The sequence below is a fragment of the Pinus tabuliformis genome, chromosome 2_2 (assembly GCF_031772625.1).
Source record: "Pinus tabuliformis cultivar Carrire ecotype Pingquan chromosome 2_2, CPIR1, whole genome shotgun sequence".
NCBI lineage: Eukaryota > Viridiplantae > Streptophyta > Pinopsida > Pinales > Pinaceae > Pinus > Pinus tabuliformis.
The window spans coordinates 841,633,521-841,649,655 of record NC_142300.1 but is presented as its reverse complement, the minus strand read 5'-3'; the positions used below and the strand labels follow the sequence as shown (position 1 = coordinate 841,649,655).

Here is a 16,135-nt window from a genome sequence, read left to right as displayed (position 1 = left end):
GAACGTTTCCATGTTTCAACTTTCATATTTAATTTCATCTCTTTTGGAACCTTTCAGATTTCAGTATCAATGTTATATGATTAACATCAATTATTGATAACGCAGGGTTGTTGAGAGGCATTCTAAAACTTTCTTATTTACCTTTCTCTCTTTTGGAACTTCTCATATTTCAGAATCAATGTTATATGATTAACATCAATTATTGATAGCGTAGGGCCATTGAGAGGCACTCTTAAACCTTTGCCCATCGTGAAAGAAAGACGATAATTTCTCATGGAACTGAAGCTTGGTTCTTTCCAATGGTCTCTGAATTTGTTGCATGTGCTAAAACATTTAGCTCGCCTTGACTTTTAATTGAGAATGATACATATCCATGTATTTTTTTACTAAGCCATTATAAGTTCTCGTTGGTTCTCTGTAGTCTTCTGGTTTGAATATTTCTCTTGCAGTTACCTGATATACTCAATTGGTTTGGGTGGTGTACATGGGACGCATTTTCCATAGATGTCACAACTGACGGTGTAAAACAAGGTTTAGAAAGTTATATTATTTTTCCCACCCCCCTTTTATGTTCTGTAATCGTATATCAACTCTTATCAAGATGTAGTTACACTGTGACCTTATCCTAAGGGTCTGGTTCCAAATGTTTGTGATTTTTTTGTATTTCTTTAACAGTCTAGAGAAAGGGGGCACCCCTCCAAAGTTTCTACTTCTTGATGATGGCTGGAAATCTGTTTAAATGGACTCTAATGCAAAGCCTCCTCCAGTTCGCAATACAACAAAGTAGGCTTGACCTTCTTTTTTCTTCAAATATGACATTTGAAGACAATAATTCATCTCTCTTTGAAATCTAAAGATAATTTCCTTTTGATCCCGAATCTTCTTGCAATATGAAGATAATTCCATTTTTATTCTCAATGTTCTTATAATCTGAAGATAATTTCATTTTGATGCTCAATTTTCTAGTGGAACTCTAAACATTCTATGGGCTCATAATTCAATTTTGCAAATTGGCTGACACATGTAAAAGAGAATTATAAGTTTCTAAAAAATGGAAAGATTGGTCAAAGACAAGAGGATCCTTCTTTGGGCCTTAGACACATTGTTATAGAAGCAAAGAAGACCCACAATTTAAAGTAAGCTACCTTAGCTGTCCATTAGGAATTACTCAATTATACTCCTTATTTATCTATATGCTCCAAACCCTTCATTCTAGCACTTGCCTCCTGAATTCATAAGCTACATTCTTTGTTTAGTGACTAGTTGATATATTTAAACTATAATTTGTATATGCAGACTACTTTCCTCCATAGTTGATTTGGCATGCTACTTTGTTCTCAATTTATATTAAATTTGTATTATTCCAAGTACATTTATTTTTGGCATGCTATCATTGGTTACTAGGGAGGAGTGAAGCCTGATGTTTCTAGAATGGAGCATTAAAATTCAAAACTGTTATTCCCTGTTAACCTCATGGGATTCTTCTTCACCAACGGGATGAAGCATTAGAATGCATAAAATTAAATGGATTGGGCTTATTGCATCCCAAAATGCGTTTAAATTTTATGATGACGTCCACTCGTATCTAGCAAGTGCTAGCATTAATGGTGTCAAAGTGGACATCCATAATATTATCGAGACATTAGGTGTAGGCCATGGTGGTCATGTTAAATTGGACAACCAGTATCAGCAAGCAATGGAGGCTTCTATTTCTCGAAATTTCTCTGATAATGGGATAATTTCTTGTATGAGTCATAATCTTGATGGTCTTTACAGGTCATTGCCATAGAATTGTGTATGCTTGCTTGTAGTAAAAAAACAATTTGACCAATATTTTCTCTCCCTTCACTGTAACAGTAACAAATTGTATTTAATTGTTTACACAGTTCCAAACAGACTGTTGTTAGAAGAGCCTCTGATGATTTCTGGCCAAGGGATCCTACATCACATACCATTCATATTGCTTCTGTAGCCTACAACAACATTTTCTTGGGAGAGTTTATGCAGCCTGATTGGGATATGTTCCATGTAATTCCCCTTATAATATATCTAATGTCTGTACTTCCAAGTTTATTTTCCAAGCTTCAAGTCTACGAGCAGTAGCTGATTATTATATATTTAGGCCGATAGGCCTTTCTTTTAAATCAGTTAACCTCACAATTTTGTCTACCATTTTTACTGACTTGTGACACCTGTCTAATAACTCTATCTTTATTCTTGTGATATCTGTCATTACACCTATGATTTCCACCAACTCCATTTTCGGAACTTCACACTCTACGAGTGAGTTCCATGGTCGCGAATTTGCCGGGTATAGCCACAAAGAAGTTATTATTTGCTACACTTGTTGTCTTCGATGGACTCTACAATCAAACCTTTGTACATAATGCAAACCAGGTCATTCTTGGGAAAGAGAATGTTGAGAGTATTAGTGATTGTGATAATGACAGGCGAAATGGGGTATCCATCCATGGACAAAATTATACAAATGAGGACCCTATGAACCCCTCCATTGACAAAAATCAACTCACACAATCTACAGGTCAGCAGAGATGAGAAATGAAGGGTTTCAGGAATAGGAAGATGGTGAAAAACAACCAGGATTGGAGGCAGAATCTTCTTCATCCTCCTTTGAGCTACGAGTCTATCGAAAAAGTAGGATAGTAGGGAGAAGACAAATTTGGATAGATCCAGTGTACCAAAGCTAGTGCAGAAAATTGAAGAGAAGCTTAATAAAGGATATATTAAAGGTTGACTGCATGATATGATATGAAATAGTTGGACGATCAATAGCAATTTGGTCTTGTGGTAGTTGTTATGCTATTTGTCTCCTACATTGTGTAAACAAATGGGCAAGAGCTCCATCCTCTGTAGATTTGTCTACTAGGCAGAGTCAGGGTTCCAACTGGAGATGCCCTGGTTATCAGTTTGTGCAACTTTCACTCCTAGATCATCTTCATTACTATTGTTTTTTTTGGAAGGTGCAAGAGCCAGAAGTAGAATATTATCTCACTCCACATTCATGTGGAGGACCATGTGGGAAGCCACTTGAAAAGGAAAAGAAAACTCCCAGTTTCTCACATAAATGTACTCTGCAATGTCATCCAGGGACTTTCCCACCTTGCTCAGTAATGGCTCCCCCCAACGTTGCCTGTGTGGTAAAACAATAATTACAAGGAGATGTTCTGATCATAAATCAATTGAATCATGTGGACAGTGCTGCAAAAAGCCTCTCAAATGTGGACACCATTATTATGACAATGTCTGCCATGAAGGCCCATGTGATCCTTACAAGGTTCTAATAAAAGCTTCATGCTTTTGTGGGGAAAAGGAGTAGATGATACTTTGTGGCAATATTGAGATCCAAGGGGAAATAGACATGAAAATTGGTGTATTTGCATGTAATAGCCCATGCATGAAAATCCTTTCCTCTCAGAATCATAAGTGCAACAAGATATGTCAACCTGGAGAATGTGGAGAGTGTGAACTATCACATAGGAAGGTCAAATCTTGCCCTTGTGATAAAACTCGGCTGCAAAATCAGACGAAGAGTTGTATGGATAGTGTACCAACCTACTCAGAGGTATGTGAGAAGCTTCTTCCATGTGGAAAACATTTTTGTATAAATGTCCTCCTTGTTTGGTTTCTGTTAATAAAAAATGTTGATGTGGATCATCATCTAAGATGGTCCCTTGCTGGAAGACCATGGTATCCGTCGAGGAGAACGATGAATTCACATGTGAAGAGCATTGTGAACAAAAGAAAAATTGTGGTAGACATAGATGCAGTGAAAGAGGCCACCCTCTTGGAAATCGAGGGTGTTCAATTAATCATTTAGGTGATTGGGATCCACATTTATGTCAAATGCCCTGTGGGAAAAAGTTGCAATGTGGGTAGCATTTTTGCCAAGAACTTTTCCATAGTGGCCACTATCCACCCTGCCTTGAAACTATTTTCACTGATATTTCTTGTGCATGTGGGAAGACCTCAATTTCTCCTCCAGTCCCTTGTGGAACACCCATTCCTTCATGCTCATATCCCTGCTCCATTCCTTAGACATGTGGTCATCCTGCGACTCATGATTTCCATATCAGGGATTTCCCTCCTTGTACTATTCCTGTTGCAAAAGAATGTGTATGGGGTCATGTAGCTCTACAAAATGTGCCATGTGGTTCTCAAGACATTAGAGGCAACAAGCTTTGTGGGAAGCCACGACAATGTGGAATGCATGTGTGTACTAGGACATTCCATCTACCTTCATGTGACTTAGTTTCCAAGGAAAATTCATAATCAGTAGGTAGAATCTCATGTGGGAAACCTTTTGGAGCTCCTCGGAGAGATTGAAACCTTTGGGAAACCTTTTAGGTACTTGGTTTTGGGGAAAACAAAAGCCCACTCAAGCAACATTCATTTGCATGTTTTTGGTCCTATGCTAAAGGAAAAAAGGGATATGTTGATACATATTTCAGAAATATGGAAACTATCCATATATTCAGCTGGATGGGAACCAAAATGTTTTTTGGTCATACAGACTACACATAAGTCAAGATCCCTGTACGTAGCATAATTCCCAAAGGGTCACTTCCTACCATAGGGTCGGTGCAAGCTCCACCTTTCAATTCAGTTGTAGATATGGATCCTAGGCTCATCCTTGCATTGTTTGATTTACCAAGAGAACAGAAGTGAGTTCCCTGATTTTGAGATTTGGAGGTGAGTGTGAACTTGTATGGCTAAATGACAAGAATGCATTAGCCATATTTATAGATCATGTGAGGGTTGCAACTTCTCTTAGACGTGTGGATCATGCTTCTATATATCGAGGTGCTAATAGTGGATTCTAGTCCCTCGTAATGGTGGATTAACCAACCACAATACCTGGGCAACAAAAGATGGGACATTAGAAAAGGTTAATGCATGGAAAAAAAATTAAAAATGAGCAATAAATTGTGTGGATGGAGGATTCATGGGGGAGGATTGGTCAATTGTTGAAGTATCGAGGCCAGTATGGCAATTCCAGAGAAATCCTATTTTAATAAGAATAAATCCATATGGAGCTCTTGAGAAATATAATGTAGGAGAGACTTGGTCAACTAATGTATCCCAACCATCTTCCAAGCCTCTAACATCTATGGGTTCCACTGAAGTTTCATCCTCTCAAGAGAATCAAAATAAGTACTCTTCCAGTGAAGTGGATGATTGGGAGAAAGATTTTGATTAGGCTATTTGGTTTACCGTTTTTCTTTGGTTATATAGCTTGCGAGGAGACGCAAAACATTTTGTCTCCATTTGTTTTTGGTACAGGATCTATAGTTCAAATTTTTCAAGCCTAGCTAACGAGTTTTAGAATTTTAAATTAAGATGTAGTAATGGGATACATTCTTACTCACCATTCTTTTGAGATGGGTCGACAATTTCGGAAGCAAAACACAGTTTGGTCCATTGAGTCTTCTTTTCTTGGTTTACATCGATTTCACAATAATTGTGGAAAGTACACTTGTACACATGGATTCCTATTATGATAAACGTATTGGTTTTTTAGAGTCGATTCCCTTGATTTAAATTATGGATACAAATATTTTTTCATGCTTAACTGCAATATATTATGCTTTCTCAAGTAAAATAAACCTTTATTTTGTGATAAAATTTACTATCAATAAGATACACTAATAGTTTTACCATTTTAGTATTGAATTTATTAAAATTCAAGTTAATAGGGTAACCATTTCTAGTATTAGTCCTAAAGTTTAACATTACAATTTTGTTTTTGGTTATATACTAGGAACTTTCAAACAGGCTTCAAAGCCATGGATGTGCTTGAATTTTGACATGATTTTTCATCTAGCCTTGGGAAGGAACTCTAATCTCCAATTGTTTCCTATTATAATTTTTTATATTGTTGATGTCCATGTATTAATGGTAAAGATTCTAGGAAAATAATGTTGTTACAGGACTGCACAAGGAACATTGGGAAACTAAGTCTAATATCAAGTTGCCTCCAGAAGCTCTTGAACCTTGAGAAGCTTGGAATTCTAAATGAGGAGCTTTGAATTCTAAATTGAGGTTCCTGTTGTAAATATTTTCAAGTGATTGTTTCACTCTTGGGTGTTGCAATGGAAAGAATAATTCATGAGAATTATATGGGCAATATTTCTTCACAGGTCCTGAGAATTATTTGGGAATCTTGCTTCACTGGTATAATAACATTTCAAACACTGAAAATGGCCAACCTATTTCAGCAACCTGACACTGTCTCATGTGTTGATTGATTGTTGCAGAAATACAGGCTTGGGAAGTAGTGCCACAGAGAAGTCAGCATTGACAGAAGCAATGGTGGTTAGTAGATTTCTAAATTGGAATTTAAAAAACATTGAAAAATTTTCTGGTAGTCACAGGATGCTTCCATATATCATTGTTGCAAGTTACACAACTTCACCTATCCATTTTCTCAAATAAGAGAGCTTCATCCCATCCCCATCCTCAAATTAAAGAATTTTACCTCCTACCCTCACCTTTCACCCTCTAATAATAATAGGAATGGTTGATATTTTCAGCTCAAAAAATAACCTTTTGAAGTACCTCTACATAGAAAATTATATTACCTTGCATTTCTACAAGCTCCCTGGGACCTTTGTAAGGACTTTTCTGAAGCTATATGTCTCACTTTAGTGGTTAGTAACCTCACTTCCTTTCCCTGGGTCCTCCTTGGTCCTTGGTGAAGCATCTAAAAAACTTCATGGATCAGGGCCTAGTAGAGAATGCTTCCACCCCACCAGGGAATGGAGAAGCCCAGTTCTACAAACCATTCCCTGTAGTGGCACCATGACCCTACCTAAGATGACACCTTCCACCCTTAACCCCACCTCCACCCTTCTCCCACCCTCAACTCCACCCCACCCTTCCCATTCTAAGAGAGTTCTGCTTATTATTACAATTTTTTCAGGAGGAAGTTCTGATGGTGGACACTACCTAAGCAAGATGGCTCAGGATAGTAGCATTGCACCAAATCATAAGGAGTAAGTAATAAGAAATCTACAGAAGAAAAATGGCTAGAAACTCAAATAAGCCCTTTGGTTTTGAACTGATTTTCTGATTATCATTATGTTTATAGAGCAATCCAGATTGCTAATGCTCTGAGAGCTCAGATAGAAGTTCAGAGAAGACTCCATGACTAGCTAGAGGTATGACAATTTTTTCTAAAATTATGAAAATCGACGAACATAATATCTCTCCCCTGTTTCAGTTTCCTGATGACTAAATGGAATCTATCTCTTGTAAATGTCAATGTAGGTTCAAAGGCACTTGCAGTTGAGAATAGAGGTGTAGGGTAAATATTTGCAGACAATATTAGAGAAAGCATAGAAGACATTGGCATCAGAAGCATCGACATCAACATGCCTTGAAGCCATAGGAGCCAAACTTGCAAATTTATTCTCCAAGCTTCCTACAAACAGCGTGAAGCCAAATTACTCTCGAGTGAAAGTGACTCCATTGATGTACATTCATAGACAAGATCATGGGGACCTAGAGGTCAAGCCCTACCTTAGAGATCGTTTCTCTCAAAATCAGTTTGCAGGCCACGGCATGGAGTAGAGTCTGAACGAATCTGAGAGTCCAATTGAGAAGAAAAGGTGGAGAAAATTTTTCCATGAGAGCAATGGAGAGAATTCCCCTACCAAGCTACGAGAATTGGGCATTTATGCCTCTACCTATAAAATAGAAGAAGAATAAGAAGAAGTGGAATAGCTCATAAATCCCACTACTATTGAAAGGCCTGCTGCAGCTAGAGCATTAGTGGATGAGATAATGGCCATGCTTGTACAGTCTAATGGCCTTTCTTTAATCCAGGTTGATCATGAACTGGGACTGTACCATCCACATTCCATGTTGGGCAATTGTTGGAAGGTGGTAGAAGGATTGGATTTGAACAGGAAAGGGGAGGGATCAGTTTCCCAACAGGGAAGAGAGATGGATATCAATGCATCTCACTCTCAAAGCAGTTGTTTTTCATGCTATTTTTGTAGATTTTGGTCTTATCCCATAACTAATCTATCTATATATATTGACCTCTTATATGGTATGGGATATCTAGGCTGGTATCAAGCACACCCATCTATTTGAGATATGTGATCAGATAATGTTTTGGAAGCTACTTAGCTACCTATATATTTTAATACATCTTGTAATTTGACCATTATACCTATATATCTGGGTTTTACATGCTTAATTGGTACTACAAATATCTGAAGATTATATATTCAAACAACAATCACATGAAACTCAAACAGCTTTTATAAAGAGAACCCCGACATTGATGAAGTGTATTTGAGTGTAACACTTAGTGAATAATTGTATGAAAATATAACAATTAAGATGATAGAATTATGAAAACTACAAGATAATAACCTATTTGGTATGACCTAGAATTCATTGTTCAATTTGCTTACGACACAGACATCAAAATCTAAATCCATGCAATTTTTTTTTTTTTCAGACCTTTCACACACCTGACTAAATCTATAGTCTCAGTAACTGTCAATCTCCTCTCTTGAATATAACTTTGAAGCAACCTTTACTCCTGGAACATAGTTTTCTATCTAATTTTTAATATAAATCCTTAAAGCATTTTAAAATATTAATATTTTATATGTTGAAAGTTGCAATTTAAATTTTTTAAATAACAAAAATTTCCTTCTAAAACTATATTTTTTTTTTCTTTAATGGAGATCTCCCTACCCTAGCTAAAACTATACGTTACCTAGTTTCTCCCAATACAAATAATCTTCACTATCTAAAAATATAACTAATACATTGACTCCTTTTGAAGGCACACCATAGTTTCTTTGAAATGACAAAATATTATTAAACCCTGCTTAGCAACTTACTTTATGGATACAAAGTATGGTTTGTTTGTTATAGTTGATGAGTTTTGTTGTGATCGCTGATTTGATGTTAGTGAAATCGCTGATTAAAAAACATAGTTAAGATGTTGATTCATTGAAAATGACAAATATTGGAACTTTGTTCAACAGATTACTTAGTTATTTAAATATAAATATAGTTTGATGTCATAGTTGATTTGATTTTTGTGGAAGCTTATCAATCTTATAAAGGGGAAGGTATTTCAATTTTTTAATTAAAAATTAAGTTTGTTATTCAATATAAAAATCTTTGAAACCTATAAAAAGGAATCTCTAACATAACAAAAGTAGAAAAAAATTGAATACTTAAACTATGATATTTTAAACATTTAATTGGTTGGAATGTACATAAATTTTTTTGGTTATAGGAAGGAGATTTTAATTTTAATGTAAACAACATTTTAAAATAAATTAAAAATATAGTTTAAATGAATTAAGATTTATTTTATTTATTTTATTATGTAATATTCAGTTTGATAGATATGTTTTTATTTTTATTTCAATTAGATAAAAAATATAATTTAAATGAATTAAGATTTATTGTATTTATTTTATTATTAATATTGATATATCTTTTAATGTATATGAAAAATAGATAAGTTTTTATTTTTATTTACAATTTTGAAATAAAATAAATTTAAAATAAAAAAAATAAATTGTAGTCATCGCCATCACCGGAATAGGATGAAGCATCTAGACGTGTTAGTTATATAATGCTTAACTAAAGTGTGTCATCTTTCTTTGGAATCCCATAAATTAAGCAATGATCAAGTTTAAAAATCTTTTTTTTTTTTTTTTAAATTTAATTTTTGAATATCTATATATAATAGGGACACTATTTTTTTTGGAAATTTGGGAAAACATATATAATAACATTTACATATGCTTGAGTGTATTGAGGTTGTAGATAGAACTTAACCTGGTACTATTTTGTGTTTAACATTTATACAAGCAAAATGCTAGACACAATGAGGTACTGCCAATACTTGTTACAAAAGATTACTCAAAGCTAAGACATTGTGTTATAGAAAATGTAGAAATATTACATGCATATGTGCTTTATGATGTATTAGTTTCCATTTGTCACAAAAATGGGATAGGAAGGAGCATCTGCCCAAAAAATAGAAACCATATGTCTCCTTCAAAAATTCATTACATTTAGCATAAATAATGACCAAAAGAGAAAAACAAGAGAAGTAAATGTATGTTGGAAAAACTTGTTTAGATGTCCACAAGATTGTCAAACTCATGGATATAATCTTTTATGTGTTATTTTGCATTATTATGTACTATGAAAACCTGGAGATATGATTTCCTACCTTCATTGTTTTCATTAACTGCACTCCCCTCAGATATATGACCACCATTTTATTAAAAAAAATGGTGATACACAATAGTCTTTGGAAGCTCAAAGACAACTGCATCATCCAAAATTGAATATTCTAAACCAAAGTTCACTTATTATTTTCTTGATTATGGAAACCAAAGTACAATTTTTTCATTTGAGAATCCTATCGGCCTTTCTTTGCACCTTTTGGGGAAATTTCTAGTTATAATACAAAGTCTTCATCCAATGGGTGAATACCATGCTGCTGCTCGAGTTGTTGGGGGTGCTCAATTTATGTTAGGTAGATTTTTTGATTGGTTTTAGTCCTAATGGCTGCAAGAGGTATATTCTACAACCTAGATGGGGGATATGTCCATTACTTTGTGTGTCCATGCATGAGTGTATGCATAATGTTCCAAATGACAAAAAAGGGAAGATTCTTTCTTATGATGGATCCATCTTAAGCTCAGGATCTATTTAGTGCTAAGAGGAAGCAGAAAACTCAAGGCACAAACCTCAATGTGTTTGCATCTTGAAGGAATTTTTCACTATGTTGTGGTTTTCACCTTGAGTATGAGGAACCACTGCAACCAAATAGATAGGTGGATTAAGTTGTTTCTGCTTTGCACATTTGACCCTTGTTTTTGTTTTGGAGCATGTTGCTCTTAACCAATCTGGTTATCCGAGGCAGTTATGTTTCTTGCTTATTATATAGTTTTTGGGGTAAACATCCACGGGGGATTTGAATTGGTGACTGAGTGTCTTAACAATGCATCTATTCACCGTCAATCCAAATCCTTGTGGGCATAGTTTTTCTGTACTATATTAATGACAATTTGTTTTTTCCTTGGATTGATATTGGCAACGAAAAACCTAGTGAACATGAATTTGACTTTGACAAAGGTATACATTATATATAATTAATATGTATATATACATATTAATTTTTTTGTCCCCTTGTCTTATCGAAAGTTTCATCTTCCCTAGACATTGGAAATATTGATTATTGTGTGCAACAACTTCTAGAAGTTGCAGAAAATGATATCATGGGAGAAGTCGCCGAAGAAAAGGAAGTTGAAAAATTTTCCTTCAAAGTGAAGGAGACAAGGAGTACCAAATCTTTTGAAAGTTTGCACTTAATTCCTCAGAGTATTACTTTCTTTATGCATGCTAGTACATTGTTGGTAAATGTTAGATGCAACCTTCATAGAACACTTACTCCAAAAAATTTAAGATTGAGTCCATGTTACACTATTTAGCAACCAATCTCCAGGCTAATGCATCATTAAGTCAGACAAATATAGATATATATATTTTATATGGATTGATTGAGGATGGTATGGAGGAAGAAAATATGGGTAGGAAGACTATTTTGTTTATTAAACCTAGCCTAACATTTTCAAGATCATTGGACTCATATAAAAATCCAATGAAGGGACCCACTAATTATAAGCTAGATACACCCAATAGGTATCTAATTTTAGTGTTTCACTGAGACTTCTTGAGAACCATATGAAAAAACCAAAAGTAGATAAGAGTGATTAATATTTAATAGTGATGTTAGACCCTTTTATACAACTATTACGGCATTGTCTCAAATCTAAGTATGAAGGAGTTATATCACATTTTGTGAAATGTTTGGTTTGACTATTGAGACTTCCCCTTCCATCTATTGATATTCACAGTAGCAATATTACCTCCTTAGATTTTAAATGGTCCTAACATCATGAAAGAGTGACAGTGCCTTAATGCAGTGTTCTATTGATTTACTCATTATGGTTTTGAGACATTCAAATACAACCATCTCAAATGATCCATTAAAGATGCTTCTCCAACATCCACTCTTTATAAATTTAGAGAGTATCTCAACTATCATTGCATTATCACTTTTGAAAGAAATTGTTAGGTGGAAACTATTGGTTCCATATCTATATGATTTAGTCACTAGAGTGGCATGTTTGATGGTAACTAGTTAAGCTCTTATGATTCTCCAACAATGTAGACAAGTTATTTTATAGTTTCTTCTTGAATACCCTCTTGGTGCCAAGCGACTGCAACAACCCTTGGATTTCTTTGTGATTCACCATTTTGTACTAGTGATTCGCCATTATTTTACAAGATAATATAATTTGGTGAGAGATTCGCCAAAAAAAGTCTATATACATATTATATTATTAATAAAATCACCTTCCATTTTTCCTATGTATTATGGGGATTTGCCAGTTTATTATACATATAAATTTAGGGAGGTTCTTAAAATTTTCCTTAGTATGTTTATTATAATGACCATCGCATCTGTGTAGACTACTCCGTTGGGTGTTGTACGTGCTATTCATTTACCTTAGTGTTTGTGACCACCACATCCATGTGGACTACTCCACTGGAGCTTGCGCAGATCTTGTTGTGTTGTGTGTGTTTCTACCTGAGTTGGGACTACTCCCTCTTGACCAAAGACTCACTTTCACCCTCCCCCTCTGTAGTGAAGGAACTTAGACACAAGTTAAGCTAAAAACTCACTAGGCACACGTACCTTGCTTTTTGAAGCCCAAGTATATCACTCTCATGTGCTGACAAGCAAGAGCTAAGACATATCTTTAAGATATGACAATCGATCCATCATATCGGATCGGACTCCTACACCATACAGTGTGAGGTCTAGTTGGGACTTCATACCTGGGAGATCCCATGAATGTTGGCAGATCCAACATTGTCAACATGGCCCTTGCATGGGTGTGTATAATACCATTCCTTCAGTGGAATTATCCTCCCCTCCCTTTGCTACCCTTCCCCTAGCTTATAACCACCTGTCTCATCTCAGATGACCCCATTCGCATTTCTAAGTGTCACTCTCACCCACTTAATCTTCCACCCAAGTCTATATGTAATTTCCCATGCCACCTTATCGCACCATGTCTCTAAGGTTGTGGAGAATGGGACACAAGGGTTGTAGACATAAGGAAAAATATGCTCGAGCCACTATGGATTTACAAGAAGCAACCAAAGAGGACATGGAATTTTATACATCTATTATGGACTAGCAAAATTAGGAAACTAGAAATTAGAGCATCATATTAGAGAGCTCAGTTAGCTCATGCATCATGAGCAACTCAATAGTGAGGTGGTGTTCTATATGCAGGACATAGGTGTAAGCATTTCCTCTGGTGACCGCAAAGCCAAGCTCCAAAAAAAAAAAAATGTACTGGACAACAAGACTACAGTGGCCTAAGCCATCAATGATGTAGAGGCAGAACAAGGTTTGATGGAACACATGGATTTTTTTGATAGACATAACCATTTCAACACCACACTTCTCACTTGGTTGGTGAAAAAGCACCATGGTATTCTACATGTTATTCCTATTAGTTCATCCAAAGAAGCTCCTGGCTCATCTAAGGAATCTCTCATCTCTCTCTCAGAGGACGTCCCCAAGGAAGCTACCTCATAATGGCTTAGTATTGGTCTTCTCTACCCTTTTGTTTGTCTACCTCATATGTTGTCAGTGCTACATCACAATCATTTTGTCAATGTCTATAGACCTTTCTTGAAATGGTTTAGACATGTAGTTTGGTGGTACAAAAAAATTGATTTCCTACTCTCGACAAGCTCATGGTTAAAGATTCTATGTCATGGAACTCAAGTCTCTGTTGTTGACCATTGGTTTCGCTCTTAGGTAGAGCATATCAACTTTGAGTGCACGAGATCCATTTAGCAACTAAGACTATGGATATATAATTACAGATAGATAAATAAAATTATTTACATACAAATAATGTTTTCTTTATTATTATAAAAAATTTATAAATATAATTTCAATTATATCACATTAAAATAATTCAAAATTTGATTCATTGATATTAATAAATATTCATTAAAAAGTGTTAGATTTACAAAAAAATAATAAGGTTAAATATAATTTAAAGACACCTTTTATAGAGATTAGGCCATATCCATGTTAAGGTTTTCTATTTTGGAACTTGCATTTTCTAGAATTTGTGACATGTTGAAATTATTGGGCTTCAAACAAGTTTTTCATTTCTTTCTAATAAATTATAATTATGGATTTTAGTTTCATTAAGTTGCATCTCTACATAAAGTATCTAAAATTAATCTATGTAACCCCTTATTTATCAGATGTCCCAGTAATCAATTATTATGGCTCTATTAAGTTGCGTCATTACATAAAGTATCTAAAGTTGATTTATGTCACCCCTTATTTATTGGATGTCCTAGTAAGCAATGATTATGGAAGGGCTTTACCTCTTCAAACTTCATCGAAATGATTTTTACATATTTTTTTGTCTAATGATTCATTGGAAAAGCTTTCAAAGATTAATTTGAGAGTTTTAATAGCCAAATTCATCTTTGCTTCAAAATGCCATATACCCACATGATGAATATACCTCATGATGAATCTAGATAGAAAAAAAAATCCATTATAAGTTATAATCATGATGGGCCTTATATCTTTAGAATGAGGATTCAAGATTTGATTGGAATTAAAATCTGTGAAGGCATTGAAGTGGCTTTTATGTGTGATAGGGTTGTTCTTGATCTAAAATTGAGGTGGGTTTTCTTTATAGAGGATTTGGGGTGGAAATGGAGGTGTGTTGTTTTAGGGGATGATATGGAGGAAGAGGATGTGAGTATGTATTAGATTCCAATAGAATATATGTATATTGTAAGAAAATAATATGGGTAAATTTTGGCAACTTACTTTGCCAACGATTTATACTAGATTTATAAAAAATATTATTATTGAATTTTTATTTTGTACAATAAAAAATTCACATGATTTTACTATTAAAATTATTTCATGGATATTTCAAGAGTTAAATCTTTACCATTCATTTATTAATTATTGATAATTGAACCAAATTTTTGGGAGTTCTATTCTAAAATAAATGCACTTATCAAAGTTAAAAATTTAATATTTTTCCTTATTTTTATTTTACAACTTTGCTCAATATAATTGTATTTAATTAAAACCATGGATATTTTGGTAAATTGGTAATTAATTTATGAATTTACTAAATATTAATGACAATCCAATAAGGTGTTGTGTGTTAGTTATTAATTAAGTTTAGGTCGTGTGGTTGAGTATAATTATTGTTATATTTCTTACCTATTGTTTGGTTCCAATTGATGATGTCAATTAGAGTTTAATTTAATGTCAACCGGGAAGGTAAACTTAGAAGCGCTTATCTAAAATATATAGATTTAGAAGGATTCCTAATTTTTCCAAGATCTTAAAGTCCCCTTACAAGAACATATTCATTAAGACCTCTTTCAATAACTAATCAAACGTAGATCTAACAATTGTTTGAGATCTATGGTTCTCTTACAAGAACATATTCTACAAGATCTCTTCCAACATTAGAACATCTAATAAGAACTTAAAAGCCTAGATCTAATAATTGTTTGAAATCTTACGGTTCTCTTACAAGAACACTTTCAAATAAGACTCTTCCAATATTAGAACATTTAACAAAAACTTGAAAACTGAAATCAAACAAAAACATAAAATAAATTATACCTAAAATAAACAAATAAGCATGCAAGTGAGGCCATGGGGGCCCTCCATAACTCCACAAGCACACCACTTCAATGGAGACTCAAATGTAGAAGCAAAATTGAAGTATGATCCTTTATTTCAAAATCTCCATTACAAACCAACTCTAAGATTACAACTCTAAGCTTCTAAGATTACATACTCCAAAATTCTAAGATTACAAAAACTTCAAGATTACAAATGGAGGAGATTGTACTCCTATTTATACAATGGGATGAGTAACAAACTCATAATGATCATCCACTAATCTCTCTTTAGTTCCATAAATCTCTCAACCATCTAGACACATAACCCCCTTTTGTCCTTGATCTTCTCCATGAG

The 16,135-nt window shown here is 34.4% G+C and overlaps 1 pseudogene; it reads left to right on the top strand.

Moving 5' to 3' along the window:
• Positions 1 to 6,110: 6,110 nt before the first annotated feature.
• On the top strand, positions 6,111 to 8,118 carry LOC149195595 (uncharacterized; annotated as a pseudogene).
• The last annotated feature ends 8,017 nt before the right edge of the window (positions 8,119 to 16,135 follow it).